Below are 13195 nucleotides of genomic sequence, written 5' to 3'. Positions count from 1 at the left end.
AGTGACTGAACTGATGTTTGTGTTAAAAATCTTATTATTTTTGCCAGATAAAGCATGATTATGTAATACACAATTAGTAACTATAGTAGGTGGAGAGGGCAATGGCACCCCACTTCACTGTTCTTGCCTGGAAAATCCCATGGACGGAGGAGCCTGGTAGGCTGCAGTCCATGGGGTCGCACAGAATTGGACACGACTGAAGCGACTCAGCCGCAGCAGCAGCAGCAGCTGTAGTAGGAGCCACAAGAACTTTGGAAGTGAGCTCTGACAAATCCTATTTCTGAAATTTCTCTGTGTTTAGGATTACAAGCCTAGCTCATCAGAGGATGAGGGTGTGGGGAACATGGGTAGTGAGTGATGAGGGAGCACAGGGAAACCCTATGACCTGAATTGATGGGGCAAGAAGGATGGGTTGTGATGAAAGTCAGTGTGAAGATAGGGGAGATAGGTACTTTCAGAGTAGATGTGAGTAAGTGAGGAGGAGTTATGTGGTCAGCAGAGCAAATAACATTCTGCTTATGCTGCCCTTCCTTACTGAAGACACTGGAAAAGTTGGGTCTTGGCTACAGTCTTCAGAGATAGACTCCAGACCTGGAAATCACAGGAAACACAATTAACATGCCCAAGAATGGTTCAAGAACTCTGTGGCTGTGAATAACTGGGCTACAGTATGATGATGAAATGATGAAGAAATGATGGTTATTTCTTGTTGAATTCATACATAATTGGCTAGTACTTATTGTCATTAGCTGCTTAGATAGTTCAGTGAGCAACAGATCTGGTATGAGAAAGGTTGATGTTCAAAGACTGCTCTCCCACCTATTAACCATGTGACCTTCGACAAGTTCCTTAACTTCTGCAAGACATAGTTCCCTGATATATGAAATCAGGATAATAATGTCTGTGTTGGTTAATACAGTGCCTGTCACATAAAAACCATTCAGTGCTTTTTCTGTAACCATTCATTATGTTAATAAAGGGAAAGGATTAAGGAATTTGGATTTTAGTTCATATATAGAAATATTCATGTGTAGGTTATTCATATAAATGGGGCCTACCATAACTGCACTGAAATATTTTATACAGGCCTTTTTACTATTCTTGTACATTCTCCAAACTCTTAATGAAGTCTTAAATGTTATTTCATTTATATCCACCTGGAATGCTTAAAATTTCAAATGAGAGAACAGCTGATGATGATTTAATAGCCAATTTACTTCTGATAAATTTCTACTTCTTCTTTAACTACTTAAATGCTCTCTTTAATAACGTCCTACTACTTGCTACCATACAAGGTCTGATCTACCTTAACTTATTCCTGAAAATGACAGTCAGTCTGAGAAGGGAAATGCTATAAGTTAATAAGCAGAATTAAAAAAATGACCCTCAAGAGCAGCAGATGAATTGCTAATTAGAATTATCACTGTTTCCTCAGTAATACTCTTCTAAGGTTTGAATTATGTCAGGACATTAAAAGTAGAAAGTTCATTAATATTTTTAATGCATATCTATTATTTATAAAGCCAGTATGGGCTGGGAACATAGACGTGAGTGTATTACCTGCTTCTCTCTGCCTGTCATCCTTGTTTGTTATCCCTCCTTCCTGGGAGGAAGAGTAGAATGGACATGGACTCCAAAGTCAAATAGGGCTAGGTTCAAGATCCAAGATAAGCACTTACCAGCGGCATGACCTTGAACAGGTGATTGAATCTTTCTGAACTTCACTTTCTTCATTTGTAAAAATCTAGGCTAAATACCCACAAGTTTATTATGCCAATTTCAAAGATTATTACTAATTAAATGATTATTAACGTGCAACTTTAAAGTCAAGTAATTTATTTTTCTATATATGATAATAGTTTTCTACATGTGATAATGCTTGTTATCCTCATAGTCTGCTTTATTATCTTCTTAATCTAAATCATAAGGCTTTTCATGTTGATATAATGTTAGTGACCCATAGTTCAAGACCTATAAGTTCATGGTAATGACAACTACGTGCTGAAATAGATCACTCCTTCTCATATGGTCCCTCCTGTATATGTCTTAGAGCAGAGTATTTGTTGATATGGGTGCGAGCTAGATGATTCTATTAACTGAATCATATCACTGATACATTCTTGACTTTGTCTTCCTTAGGAATAGGATCCAAGTAATTGATAAACCACTGACTTTATATGAATATACACATGTTCTTAAATAGAGGAATTATTTTTTTATTTATTTGTGGTACTACTTTCAAAATAAGAAAATTATAATAATGAAATTTAAGCTCCAATGATAGCAAAGTTGTTAGCTTTCATACATTTACTAGTCACTAAAATATAATTTATACTCTTATGAAGCAAAATTAGCAAAAGAGTTGGACAAATTTGACTGCATCAAATTTGTAGAAATAATCATCATCACAAAAATCATGTCCTTGTCTTAGGAATTATGTTCTGGTATATGGTGCAGTATGAATGATTTCAATAGCAAACAGCTGATAATATGAAAACATGTTTCTCCATGGTCAATATTAATTCTAAATATGTCAAAGACAGTAAAGGAGGATTTAAAAAAAGATACAAGTGAAAATGACCCTAGGAAATACCATCTATCTCTAAAAGAAAGTTAAAATATTCCAAGCTCAAATATAGCTCACTTAATTAAAACACAGTTAACATTGTTATTGTGTAACTAATGACTTGAAAATGGCAATGTCATGAACCATCAGTTATGGATTAGTGTAAAAAACAATAGGTTCTATAAGCTAGAATGCCACAAAAAGCCTCGGGATTTTGTTTGTTTCATTTTGTTTCCTTTTGTTTTAATCTATCTGAAATTTATTTGTCAGATTTTAACATTCCATTAAAGTTGATTAAAAATGACAAACATAATGTCACTAATGAATTGTTTTTCACTAAAAAATTATTTATATTGAATATTAATAGGGATTAGGGTTTTTTTTTAATCAAATAATAGTTTTTTTTTTCCAAACCTAAGTCATTCATTTACCATTTATTTTATAAGTGAAGTGAAAGTCACTCAGTTGTGTCAGACTCTTTGTGACCCCATAGACTATACAGTCCATGGAATTCTCTAGGCCAAAATACTGGAGTGGGTAGCCTTTCCCTTCTCCAGGGGATCTCCCCAACCCAGGGATTGAACCCAGGTCTTCAGCATTGCAGGCAGATTCATTACCAGCTGAGTCACAAGGGAAGCTAAAGTAAGTAGGCTGGGTGTAAGATTTGAGGTTTTAAATATCTACAGAAGTCACCTGTATCACTATTTTTTTCCTCCTATATATGCAGTTAATGGTTATTTGATATTTTATATTCTTTGGGGAATTTTCATTTATGGTTTCTGAAATGGCAGTTGATTTCACCTAGTTAGGGTGAAGTGTCATGCAGCTCAACAAGGTTTCAGAAAATGCCTTTCTCTTCCAAACTTTTTTATACTCCTGAATTGATGTGTGTTTTCAAATTTTGCATCAGCTGAATTGCCAGTCCCTTTGCTAAAGTATTTCCTTCAAACTCTCTTCCCTGCACAACACTTTTTTATTTAGAACTTTTGATGGTTTTGCCTTACATAAGGCATATTCTCTTATCTTCAATATGTTGTAAGTTCTTTAAGCATTGTGACTTTAAACCATTCAGTAGTTAATTCTCTCAACATTTTGTAAATCAAATTCCTTATGATTATACAATGGAAGTGACAAATAAATTCAAGGGATTAGATGTGATAGACAGAGGACCTGAAGAATAATGGACGGAGATTTCTGACATTGTACAGGAAGCAGGGATCAAGATCATCTTCAGGAAAAATCAGTGAAAAAAGGCAAAATGTCTGATGAGGCCTTACAAATAGCTGAGAAAAAAAGAGAAGCTAAAGGCAAATGAGAAAAGGAAAAATATACCCATCTGAATGAAGAGTTCCAAAGAAGAGCAAGTAGAGAGAAGAAAGACTACCTCAGTGAACAATGCAAAAAATAGAGGAAAACAATAGAATGGGAAAGACTAAAGATCTCTTCAAGAAAATTAGAGATACCAATGGAATATTTCATGCAAAGATGGGTACAATAAGGGACAGAAATAGTATGGAACTAACAGAAGTAGAAGATATAAAGAAGAGTTGATAAGAATACAGAGAAAAATTATATAAAAAGGATCTTCATGACCCAGATAACCACAATGGTGTGATCACTCACCTAGAGCCAGGCATTCTGGAATGTGAAGTCAAGTGGGCCTTAGAAAGTGTCACTATGAACAAAATTAGTGGAGGTGATGGAATTCCAGTTGAGCTATTTCAAATCCTAAAAGATGATGCTGTGAAAGTACTGCACTCAATATACCAGGAAATTTGGAAAACTCAGCAGTGGCCACAGGACTGGAAAAGGTCAGTTTTCATTCCAATCCCAAAGAAAGGCAATGCCAAAGAATGCTCAAACTACCACACAGTTGCACTCATCTCACACGCTAGCAAAGTAATCCTCAAAATTCTCCAAGCCAGGCTTCAACAATACATGAACTGTGAACTTCCAGACGTCCAAGCTGGATTTAGAAAAGTCAGAGGAACCAGAGATCAAATTGCCAACATCTGTTGGATCATCAAAAAAGCAAGAGAATTCCAGAAAAACATTTATTTCCACTTTATTGACTATGCCAAAGACATTGACCATGTGGATCACAAACAACTGTGGAAATTCTTCAAGAGATGGGTATACCAGACCTGCCTCCTGAGCAATCTGTATGCAGGTCAAGAAACAACAGTTAGAACTGGACATAGAAAGACAAACTGCTCCCAAATCGGGAAAGGAGAATATCAAGGCTGTGTACTGTCACACTGCTTATTTAACTTACATGCAGAGTACATCATGTGAAATGCTGGACTGGATGATGCACAAACTGAAATCAAGATTGCTTGGATAACTATCAATAACCTCAGATAAGCAGATGGCACCACCCTTATGGCAGAAAGTGAAGAAGAACTAAAGAGGCTCTTGATGAAAGTGAAAGAGGAGAGTGAAAAAGTTGGCTTAAAACTCAACATTCAGAAAACTAAGATCATGGCCTCTGGTCCCATCACTTCATGGCACACAGATGGGGAAACAGTGGAAACAGTGAGAGACTTTATTTTGGGGGGCTCCAAAATCACCACAGATGGTAACTGCCAAGAAATTAAAAGATGCTTGCTCCTTGGAAGAAAAGCTATGACCAACCTAAACAGCATATTTAAAATCAGAGACATTACTTTGCCAACAATGGTCTGTCTAGTCAAGGCTATGGTTTTTCCAGTAGTCATGTATGGATATGAGAATTTGATTATAAAGAAAGCTGAGTACCGAAGAATGGATGCTTTTAAACTGTGGTGTTGGAGAAGACTCTTAAGAGTCCCTTGGACTGCAAGGAGATCCAGCCAGTCCATCCTAAAGGAGATCAGTCCTGGGTGTTCATTGCAAGGACTGATGCTGAAGTTGAAACACCAATAATTTGGCCACCTGGTGGGAAGAACTGTCTCATTGGAAAAGACCGTGATGCTGGGAAAGATTGAAGGTGGGAGGAGAACGGGAAGACAAAGGATGAGATGGTCTGATGGCATAACCAACCCAATGGACATGAGTGTGGGCAAGCTCTGGGAGTTGGTGATGAACAGTGAAGCCTGGCAAGCTCCGGGAGTTGGTGATGAACAGTGAAGCCTGGCATGCTGTAGTCCATGGGATCACAAAGATTCAGACACAACTGAGTGACTGAACTGACTGATGTAAGATATATAATCAACACACTCATTGGAGTTTATAATATTAATTTAAAGTTCATGTATTAAAATCACAGTATATTTCTGATTTTTTAAATAAATGGTTATGTTCTTATACCTATACATTTTTATATTTTATTTTTATTGGAGTATTATTTACTTACATTATTTTATTAGTTTCAAATGTAAAGCAAAATGATTCAGCTATACATTTATATATATATTTATGTATACATATATTCATTCCTTTTTAGTTTCTTTTTTCTGGGAAAAAAGATTTGTGTTATCCAAGAATAGTGAATAGAGTTCCCTGTGCTGTATAGTAGGTCCTTGTTGTTTATCTATCTTATATATAGTCGTGTATGTGTTTAAACTTTTTATTGTTTTAAATCTGAAACTTATTAGACTCGATGAGAGTAATATATTTTCATCTGAAGCAGAGTTGTTTCTCTCTATAATAATATTTCATTGTTTTACTTTTTGGAGTTCACTGTCATTTTTTTGAAGGGTTAAATTAATTTAATTGTTTACTTGGGCTTTATGTATTTATGCTGAGAGGTTCCCTAGGGCTGGCTCATAGCTATATAAGATAGATGGGCCTGCATCTCTGGAAATCTCAGCTGGACACAGTCACTTAACAAATCTTTAGTGTAATAAAAGGCAATTGTAGTGAAACATACTGTGAAGCAAATTCCAAAAGTGATCTTCCAGGAAGAAGCCTAACCCCCTTGGAAAAGTCATCACCTAGAATCCAGAGATACTCCAAGATGCAAACAATTCACTTGAGACAAGGGGGCCCTGTTGTTCTGCCTTGATTATATCGTCAGGCTTCATTTTCAGTAAATGAGAAAACAAAAGGAAGGGGTTATTTTCATGAGCCCTGTCTTCAAGGTAATAAAGGCAGAGGGAAAAACACTAGGTGGTATCCATTCGTAATTCCTTCCTGGTCATCAGTAACTTTAAACCACTTACTATCATTTTGACATGTGTATAAGGTATAGTTTTTGTTATATGCTGCCTGTTTTCCCATACTCACTAGTAGTGAAACTGAAAATTTAAGAGGACTTATTTACTGTCTTTTGACAAAGAAGTGAAGGAGATACTGAAGAAGAATTTGAAATAGAGAGGAAGAAACAATCACATATCATGCTAGTCTTTAGGGAAACAGAACATTGAAAGTGGGTGGGTGGTGACAACCAGGAAGTGAGAAGAGAGACATCTGAATGAGATGGAGAGATAGGAATACATGGGAGGCTCAAAATGTGGGTCTCAGCTGTACCAGATAAAGAATATGATCATGAGATAATAACTCAAAGAGTCCCACGCATGACCTAAGCAATGCAAAGGACAAGAGAGAAATCAGTAACTGATTTAGAGGTAATCTATGCTATTTAGTCTTCAATACTATTCATCAGTAGTTTTACCTGTCTTTGGGCAGCTCTTGCATTTCCTTATCTGACTAAATCACCCATTAGTTATATTCTTAAGTCTCCTACCCACCCATACTTTTCTTAATAAATTAAAACTCATCATTAAAGTTATTTAGCATAATCTAATGTAGTGTTTTATTTTGGGGGGCTCCAAAATCACTGCAGATGGTGATTGCAGCCATGAAATTAAAAGACGCTTACTCCTTGGAAGGAAAGTTATGACCTACCTAGATAGCATATTCAAAAGCAGAGACATTACTTTGCCAACAAAGGTCCGCCTAGTCAAGGCTATGGGTTTTCCAGTGGTTGTGTATGGATGTGAGAGTTGGACTGTGAAGAAAGCTGAACACCAAGAATTGATGCTTTTGAACTGTGGTGTTGGAGAAGACTGTTGAGAGTCCCTTGGACTGCAAGGAGATCCACCCAGTCCATTCTAAAGGAGATCAGTCCTGGGTGTTCGTTGGAAGGACTGATGCTAAAGCTGAAACTCCAGTCCTTTGGCCACCTCATGCGAAGAGTTGACTCATTGGAAAAGACCCTGATGCTGGGAGGGATTGGGGGCAGGAGGAGAAGGGGATGACAGAGGATGAGATGCCTGGATGGCATCACCAACTCGATGGACATGAGTTTGAGTAAACTCCAGGAGTTGGTGATGGACAGGGAGGCTTGGCCTGCTGCAGTCCATGGGGTCACAAAGAGTCGGACACGACTGAGCGACTGAACTGAACTGAACTGAACTGAATGTAATGTTATCTTTCCTCTTTCAAAAGTATCAACATAATCATTTATCTGCAATATTTCTTTATTTTCTCATCTCATTCACAGGAGATGAGGTGCTTCTTCTCTTGATCAAGACCAAATACGTATGCATTTTTACTTGATCTCATCTCTTTTTTTGTCAACAAGTAAAGGGCTTTATTGGTTATAAATTAATGGACTTTATTCCATCAATATCTCCTCAATTTCATGTCTCTTTAACCTCTTAACTCTTACAGTCATTTTTCTCATCCTTTGTATAAAAGTTTTCTGTCTTTCCTTTCCATGTTCCTTTTCAAATAAAAAGCTTTTTGTTAACTATATGCACTCTTAAGTATATTTTCCATCTCTAATCTCTCAGATTTAATCAACTCACCAACACACTGCAGTTTGTTTCAGTCTTCACCACTCCAACTAAATATCTAAAGTGGAATTCAAGGATGACTCAGTATTGCCAAATATAGAAGGAACATTCATTTGATTTACTGGACCTCTCCATTGTATACTATTTGCCAGGCATGACTTTCCAGAGCTCTCTATTCTCTGGAACTCTGTTGTACTGTTTACTTTATGTGTTCTTCATGCATGGGCTCCTACTCTGCCTATCACTCTCATATATTAGGTTTGTCCATGGTACTGTCATAAATGTATTATTATTGTCTTTCTCTGTACTGTGTAATCTTTTTCAAGTTTTATGCATGAACCATGAATGGCTCTGATAGTTCCCAAATCCACATCTTCAATCCAGGTCTGTTCCCTGACTTCATACTCATTCTTACACTTAATTCTGGACATATCCACTTGGAGGTCCCACAGCTCTCTGAAACACATCAATTTCCATTTTTCTTTCTTTCTTTTTTTCAATTCTTGTCTAATCTCACTTGATAGTACTACCTAGTCACTCAAGAAAAAATAACTTGATGTCATGTTAAAACTCCAGGTTCATTTGGCTAACCTGTTCAATTTTATCCACATTTAACTATTTATGAGAGCTACTGTCTTAAAAAATTACCACTAAACCTCAGATTGAGCTAAGTATTCTCCTCTATTATCTCATGGATATCTAACATTTCATTTACAACAATTAAAAAAAACACAATATTCTTATGTGATTATCAGCCAATGATGGTATTTTGTGTCTTTCAGGACAAAAAGTTATGCTTTATTCATTATCTCAGCACTTACCAGTGGCTGACACATCTCTCATAATCAACAAATGTTTATTGACTTTATCTGAATTTAGTCCATCAGTTTTAACTAAGATTCTCATGGCTTTTTCATCCTTAATAGGAAAAAAAGCCACAAAAAACCAAACAGCTTCTGGGCAAATTAACTGACATTGTATTGTTGGACCTTATTTATTGCTTTGTCAATAGCTTCAAAGTGATATCACTACTAAAATGAAGTGAAGAAATAGTGCTTTTATCTGCCCTTAGAGTTTAAAAAAAGCAAAGCAAGGAGATGTCTTGAATAGTTTATCAATCTTTTTTTTTTTTTTTTTTTACTGTACAATATTGTATTGGTTTTGCCATACATCAACATAAATCCACCACAGGTATACACGTGTTCCCAATCCTGAACCCCGCCTCCCTCCTCCCTCCCCGTACCGTCCCCTCTGGGTCGTCTCAGTGCACCAGCCCCAAGCATCGTTTTTTGACTCAGGATATTTCCTCACTTCAATGGATCGTCATAAAATTTATCTTTAAATGCTTTTACATTATTATTTTATTGGTATAGAGCATCCATCGTGGCTCAGATAGTAAAGAATCTTCCTACAATATAGGAGACCCAGGCTCAATCCCTCGGGCAGGAAGATCCCTGGAGAAGGAAATGGCTACCCACTCCAATATTCTTGCCTGCTGCCGCTGCTGCGAAGTGGCTTCAGTCGTGTCCGACTCTGTGCCACCCCATAGACAGCAGCCCATCACGCTTCCCTGTCCCTGGGATTCTCAAGGCAAGAAAACTGGTGTGGGTTGCCAGTTCCTTCTCTAATGCATGAAATTGAAAAGTGAAAGTGAAATCGCTCAGTCGTGTCGGACTCTTAGCGACCCCATGGACTGTAACCCACCAGGCTCCTCCATCCATGGGATTTTCCAGGCAAGAGTACTGGAGTGGGGTGCATTTAATGAACAGAGGAGCCTGGTGGGCTAGATTTCATGGGATTGAAAAGAGACACGATTGCGCGACTAACACTAATATAAGTAGTATTGAATATCACTTAACTTGTGTTAAAGACTTAAAGTTCTCTCACATCTTAAAGTCCTCTCTCTCCTTCTTTTTCTCTTTCTGTGTGTGCATATGTATGGTGAGGTATTCTGCCCTTCTGAGCTTAGTTTTATTTGTTTCGGTTAATTATTTCTGACACTCTTGGGTTTTGCCGCATGAATGTTCAAAAGTCACATAATGTCATCCAAAGTCATAGGTGATTTAGATCTTATATTTAAGAGATGGTTTCAAAGCAAAAATTGCACAGCACAAAATTAATTATACAAGGAAAATTTTACTCAAAGCTTTTGCAATAATGGAAGACGGTCGCGTCCACGTCTAAATTCAACTCTAATGGCACGACTGGCGGAAGGTTTTTAAATGTGAGCTGGGATAAGGTAGTACTTGGAGTGTGTTATGGAAGACATTGGCCAATGGGATGTGTGGAGAACAGTGAGTTATTTCCTTAGTTTGTAAACATTTCTCTCTGATTGGGCCATCTGTGTTTGCTAACTGGTATCTATGAAAGTTAGGCTTCTAGCCTACAACAGAGAATAAGAATATGGGTGCTATTTTTCTAAATGATCACATTTCAGAGGATGGATCCCAGGACCTTGAAACATTATTTCTGGGTAGTAAAACTGACAAGAGGTTTTTAAAGAGATCTGTATGTATCTCAAAGGAGCAGAGAAAAAACTAAAGAAAATTTCTAAAAAAATATATGGTAAGGGGATGTCAGGTATAAAGTCTAGTCAACCTGAGGGAAACATTAAACCATCTTGGTTAATGGACATTTTAAGAATATTAACATTCTATAGATCCATGTTAAGTATAGGAATATGCCTATAGTTCGTTTTTGATATGAAATCTGCCTCAGAGTAACAGAACTGAAGACGTCGGTTAGGGGGAAAGGAGCATGATGAACCAATTTACATTAATGAAGAAACGGAGTGTAGCATTTCATGTGAGTTTGCATATTTAAAAAAAGTTCATGTAGGTGACACTGTAATAGATGTTACAAATTAAAAAAAAAAGAGAGAGACAGAAAAAGAATCTCAGAGGAAAAGTAAGATGTACATGATCTTAGATGCTTGGGAACTCATAAGTCACTTAAACAACAACTGTGTTTTATCCACTCCCTTCCAATGTTCCATAACTTAATTAAAATAAGTGAAAGAAACACGGCAATGTATGGAACAGTCTTTGGGACTCTGTGGGAGAGCGAGAGGGTGGGATGATTTGGGGGAATGGCATGGAAACATGTATAATATCATATAAGAAACGAATCACCAGTCCAGGTTCAATACAGAATCCTTGGGGCTGGTGCACTGGGATGACCCGGAGGGATGGTATGGGGAGGGAGGTGGGAGGGGGGTTCAGGATGGGGAACACTTGTACGCCCGTGGCGGATTCATGTTGATGTGTAGCAGAATCAATGCAATATTTAAAGTAAAAATAAAATAAAAAGGAAACCTATAGAGTTTTAAAAAAGTGTTTTGCATTTTTGTAAGTCCTTAAAGAGAACTTCTCTAAAAATTTTTAAAATTCTAAAGGGAGAGATATCTTAGCCAAAATAAAATGATTAGTTTAGGGGCTAATATTTTTATCTTTCCTTAAACCTCTTTTTTTCTTTACGATATATTCACTTTCAGATCTGTCACTCAGTCGTGTCCAACTCTTTGTGACCCCATGGACTGCAGCACACCAGGCCTCCCTGTCCATCACCAAGTACATCATACTTTGGCAGAAATATTTAAAACAATCTTTAAAAACTTTTGAGAGACTCAAAATATGATAAATTGACACTTGCAATTTGTTCTGTATGATTTCATCTGTTTATGTACATAAAAAAATTTTGTTAGTTTGATATTAATGCTTTTGTTCTAGGAATTAAAATTATTATATAATGATACATAGAGAAAACATTAATTTTATTTTATCTGAAATGGGAAGATAATTAGTGAATTTTTTCAGTTTTTGAAACTGATTAATTTCATAATGATTTGATGCATTGTGAAAAGAAAGAAATAAGATTACAGTCATAATTGAAAAATATAATTCTATGTATCATACATGCATCTTGAATAAAAATCATAGCATGAACACACTTAGTATATATTTCTTTAGTTATAAATGTAATAAATAAAAATGAACTCTGAATAAAAAATGTTGTATTGCCCTAAATTTAAAATGTTTATTCTTAAATCCAAAATTAACCCATGGTTAAAATGTTATTTTCTTATTTTAAAAGAATTGTACACTATTTTCAGTATCTTTCTGTCTCTTTTATTCCCCAGATAATTGCAGGGAAAGTAATTAATTCCATAGTAATAATAATTATACATTATCATAAGCTATCATTTAAGCATAAATAAGAATAGTGTGGATTACCTTTTCAGTAGCATTCAATACTGTATTAGGGTAGCTCCACTGCTGAAAAGAGTCCCAAGAATTTATTTATAGGCAGTTTTTCTCCTTAACATTTTAATAGATACAATTAGTATAAATTGCAATTCAATTTTTAATCCAAAATATTTATTTTCTTCTTACTATGTTTAAGACTTTGTTTTAGGAGCTAGGAATAGGGTAGTAAATTAAGCAGTGGCAAATCTCACATTCCTAGTGGGTAGAGTCTGGGGAAAAACAAAATAACTCAGTATATTTTAAGATTGTAAGTGCAATGGGATAAAAATCAGAAATTAGGTGGTTCAGGGATTGAAATTTCAAAAAATTAACATAATAAAACATTTTCTGTTACAAAGTTGTTTGTTTATTAAAAAAATACTGCCTTTAAAAATCTTAGCTTAGATATTTCATGTTATAAAATATACTGTTTTCATTCCCATTGAATTATCTATTTTTGTATTAACCATATGTGGCATACATAGTTGAAATTAAGAAAATTACTAAGATTGTAGTAATCTTAAATTTATAACCTGTCAAATATGATGTGACATTGTAACATATTATTACAAGTTTGCATTATTTCTAAGACAAATTAAGAACACAAAAAAGAAGTAGATGCTATTACATTTTTGTTTATTATATATATTGCTTTGTCTTTTGGG

At 35.8% G+C, this 13195-nt stretch overlaps 1 protein-coding gene across 2 annotated transcripts in view; it reads left to right on the top strand.

Annotated features, from left to right (window-relative positions):
• CADM2 (cell adhesion molecule 2) overlaps positions 1-13195 on the top strand; it is a 1267951-nt gene that overhangs the window by 187751 nt on the left and 1067005 nt on the right. The gene's annotated exons all lie outside the window — the stretch shown is intronic.

Source organism: Bos grunniens, chromosome 1 (genome assembly GCF_055505025.1).
Source record: "Bos grunniens cultivar Pamir isolate PY7600 chromosome 1, Bosgru_T2T1.0, whole genome shotgun sequence".
NCBI lineage: Eukaryota > Metazoa > Chordata > Mammalia > Artiodactyla > Bovidae > Bos > Bos grunniens.
Note: the sequence above shows the minus strand (reverse complement) of the source record. Positions and strands in the feature narration are given on the sequence as shown.